General features: G+C 37.9%; 1 long non-coding RNA gene across 1 annotated transcript; it reads right to left on the bottom strand.

Moving 5' to 3' along the window:
* Positions 1-302: 302 nt before the first annotated feature.
* On the bottom strand, positions 303-3,934 carry LOC113121246 (uncharacterized). Its single transcript, XR_003294694.1, has 3 exons — positions 3,716-3,934; positions 1,121-1,210; positions 303-581 (listed from the first exon to the last, which is right to left on the bottom strand). It is a non-coding gene; the product is annotated as an uncharacterized LOC113121246 (long non-coding RNA).
* Positions 3,935-4,441: the final 507 nt, after the last annotated feature.

Genomic DNA, 4,441 nt, shown 5'->3' with positions numbered 1-4,441 from the left:
TGGAATTGGGCAAGCTTGTGAGCTGAAACATAACAACGATCATTAACTACAGTTTTAACTGGCATAGCAGTGTTGCTATTCTTTCTATACACAGCTATGTTTTGTTCAGGTTTAAGGTGTTTACAGGATACTTTTCATGTTTTTTGCTTTTTGATTTGATCAAAAGTTTCTCATTTTTTTTTTATTTTTTGGTTTAGAGGATCAGGCACTTAACCAGCACACTGCTCCAAACATTATTATCATCAAACCTGGATAGATTTACTGCATAAGACACTATAGTAAACATTTCCCTCTCATGAAAACCTACACACAAATTACCAACACGTGTCACACGGTGTCAGAAATCACAGTCATTTAGAGTGAATGAATGCAAATTGAGGGCTGAGAGACTTTTCATCTCGGAGTCAAATTGAATTGGCAGTCTATGGTTTTGCTCTGAGATTGATTTTTATTTAACACCATTGCTTTAAGCGGTCCTCAGAGCCACAGGAAAAGGGACCCTCACTGCCACAAGTGAAACACACTAATGGCACGCAATCTTCAGAGTCAGAAATCAGCCGTTCAGCTGTTCTCTCACTTTTCTGGAAAAAGACAGAACTGAGGTTTTTTTTTTTTTTTTTGTTCCCGAGAAGACCTAATGAGCCATCTGGAGAAAATGAGCCTTGTTTACAAATGTCATTACAAATATTGTGACTTTTACAAGAGAAAAAAAAAAAAAAAAGTTCTGTGTGAGTGCAGTGAAATCATACAAATGCATGGAGCAGCAGTGATGGGATATTAAACCTTGTCTTTTTCTTATTCTTTTTTTCTTCTTTTAATTTTTAATTTCATTTAGAAGTAAGTACAGACAGAATAAATCACATATCTGAGATATGTGCAGTATTCAGAAAGACATTTACAAAGAGCTGAATAGACTGCTGACTATTTTTTAACACCATCAAGAGACAAAACATTCAACATTCCTGATTGTGTAAAGGAGAGGAGAGGAGATGATATACATTAGGAGAAAGGAAAGGAAAGGAAAGGAAAGGAAAGGAAAGGAAAGGAAAGGAAAGGAAAGGAAAGAGAGGAAGAGAGGCATCATAGAACTGTGATGTGAAAATGCTGTGTTGATCTGTACCAGTGCCAAGGGTCTGTGAAACAGTAGTTAAAGAGGTTTGCAGCAGACTTGCAGCGTCAGTCTCATTAAGGCAGACCACATCCTTCCCTCCTGTGAAGAAAATGAATTTCTCATTACCAGACTGCTGAAAGTGAATTATGAAAAAGGTTTTGGAGCATGAGGACCATTTAAATGGTTGGGCAGTGAGTAATAATGTGCTTCAGATGCTTTTTAATCAGTTAGTGAAAACCTGAAAATGTTTGCAGGTGTTTTATGGAATTTGGTCCCAAATTCATTTTAGAATCGGCGTTTGACAGACAAAATACATTCCAATTAATGAGTGGTAATTATGAATAAATTAGATCAAGTAGTTTAAATTAATCAAGGTTATACTGAGAAGTCGGTTGCAAGCCACAAATATGCCATGGTTGTGTTATGTAGAGTTTTGGCTAAATTTTGCATGAGCAACATAGGAAAGATAATTGAGATGAGATAAGGTTGAAGAAACACATGCTTTTTGTTGTTGTTAAAAACGTGTTCTCGTTTTCTAGGGACGGGTCACTGTGTCCTCATCTGGACTCTCTGTGGCTGTGTTAATTTCCTCTCCGATGCTCATGTATATAGCTCATGTTACACGAGGACAATGAGTAAACAAGGCTAATCTCCGCCATACACACAGATTCAAATCTCTTTTGATGAGCCTCTAAAAAGAGGATATTCTTGATGTTTGAGCGTAGGAGGTGACAGATGTTAGATGTGTTTTTGGTTTACACTATTTGTTTTGGTAAAATCCAAACACAAACCTTTTTCCAAGAAAATGTTGTTCTGAAGAGTAGTGGGGGTAAATTAATGGAGTAAATTAATCCTTTTTTTTTTCCAGATTTTTCTAAATGAAGAAGATACGCTAATTGACTTGTTTGACTAATATGTTGACACAGGAAAAGTATAATTTGCTTTTGAAAGAATTGTTTGAGAGTTGTTTGGATTGTGCTTTGGTGCCTTTCAAAATCTGAGCACTAATTTTAATAAAAGGTTGTTTATTTTTTTTTTTTAAGAATGTGTACACGTTTTAGTAAAGAATTTGTACTTGTTTTAATAAAAAAATATGATTGGCAGTTAGCAGCCTTAAAGGTGTAAGAAAGCTAAAACAAAATATTTTCAAAATACTTTCAGCATGTTTTAATACCCCCTGGGGTACACATATCACTAATCAGGAAGATCTATTTGTTTAAAGGAAAGTCCTTTGTTTGTGGTTTATATATATATATATATATATATATATATATATAGTTTGATTCAATTTAGCAGTACTGTTCTGTTGGTATGGTATGCAATTTTGTCTGTTTCCATTGTCAGAAGCTGTGGAGCCACTTTTTTGGTACCCTTCCATTGGGGTACCTAGCACAGTAGTTTGATACCTAAAGGGTGGAGCTAGACTCAAGGCAGAATTAGTTAACAGAGAATAATTACTTTCACACAGGCTTGTAGCTAGCAATGAGGTGACCAAGGTCCAGACCTCTGAAAATATTTCATGTCTGAAAAAAAAAGTTCTCGGAATGATAAATTAAAAAAATAATAATAATAATAATAAATGAAAATTGCCAGATGCCGCTGGTGTGTACAAGTCTTGAGTGAGTTTTGAGAGAGGGCTCAGGTGCAGCCAAATGTTGCCAGATCCAGCTATAAGTGTTTTTGAACTTGTCTTTTCCACTTAATTAGACAGTTTATGAAGTTAAACAAAGTGGGAAGTTGCAGTTTGTAGGCACAGTGATGTCTTTATCTTATCTTGTTTGCAAAATATTTGAAATAAATGTGGTTTATTTTTCATTTCTTTTTCATTTTAAATTTGTTTTTATAGCAATGTTTGGAAACACTGCATAAACTGACAGTTATCAAAAAAGGCCCATGAAAACAGTAGCATTCAACAATGGTACACAGAATAGCAATGCAAACACTAGCCATGAAGAAGCCTATCCTATGTCATTCAGTAATAGTGATAATCTTCACAAATCAAAAAAGGGGTTATAGCATAATTATTAAGCCCACCCCAGAACTCTAACAAATTTTTGAATTTATTTAATTTTAAACTCTGGCTGCAGCCATGCTTGTGCATGCTACAGGGAAAAGCAAAAGATGAATTTTAAGTGTGGAATTGATGCTCCATCTATGACTTTAGCATTATTTCTCATTATTTACTCATATAATGATGTGAAAAAACATAGTTGAAACTGGTCGTACAGTCATCAGCTATAAAACCAACTGAGTTGGAGTATTTTGGAGAAGTTTTACTGCTATGCTCTACCAACAGCACACAAAATGCATACAAACTGAATTGGACAATTAATGTTCAAAAACTTTTGATAGAAAACAAGTAGTTTTTATAATGATTGAAGCACTCCCAAAGTCAGATTTGAAGAAAATCCATTGTTCCCGCTCATAAACACAAGTTCATGTTGGCACTTTAGTGTTCTAGTTTTTCACCTAAGAAATATGATCATTTCTAGAAGACCTGAAAGCAACATTGTCTGCTGAAGCCACAACATTTATTTGCATCGGGCAAAAACTGTATAATCTCAAGATCGGTGAAACATTATACATATTTTGAATCTCTCTCACCATGTGGGATATGGGATTTCAACCCCATCCGAAACATGGAGCAGATCTCTCAGCTCAGATGACATCCTTATCACCAACCTGCTGCAAGAAATGTGATTCTATCGCTGCCTGAAAGGAATCTCTCGCTTTCTCCTGGGTTCTCTCACTTTCCTTGCACTCTATCGCTCGCTCTCACACTCTTCTCGCTCTCTGGCTTCTTCCCGCTGTCGTTTGCAGCTCCCTCTCTTGCGTGTTCTCTCCTCCTCGTGACTCGAAGGCAGCTCACTCCTCTGCAGAGGCAGCCAGCCCTCCTGATTTGCTCGGCGCTGTGAAGCGATTTGCATAGGGCTGGCCCACATCTGAGCAGCTCCCGCCTCCTCTTCCACATCCATCCCATCGTCTCTGTTTAGTTTCACCTGAGTCAAGCCTCCCCATCCATCCCCCCCTCGCTCCTTTCTCTCTCCTCTCTGCCAGCTTCTCTTTCTATCCTCTCTGCTGGAGAGTCTCTGTTCTGTGTCTGTTTCTTGCTCAGTGAGTGTTGGAAAGGGGGCTCGGATCTCAGTCAAGACTTTTGCTTCACTAGCTGTGTGAGCGGACGCAGCATTGGAGAGAGTAAGTGAGCGCCTCTGTGCCTCAGTTAGGGAGAAGAAGAGCAGCACCATTGGAGTGTGGTCACGAGACAGATGATCCAAAGCAGTGGCGCAGGTTGCTGGTCACCACCCATTGACACCCTGCCTCGCTCTTTCT

The sequence above is a fragment of the Carassius auratus genome, chromosome 20 (genome assembly GCF_003368295.1).
Source record: "Carassius auratus strain Wakin chromosome 20, ASM336829v1, whole genome shotgun sequence".
In the NCBI taxonomy this organism is placed as follows: domain Eukaryota; kingdom Metazoa; phylum Chordata; class Actinopteri; order Cypriniformes; family Cyprinidae; genus Carassius; species Carassius auratus.
The sequence above is the reverse complement of the archived record's forward strand: the minus strand, read 5'-3'. Positions and strand labels throughout refer to the sequence as shown.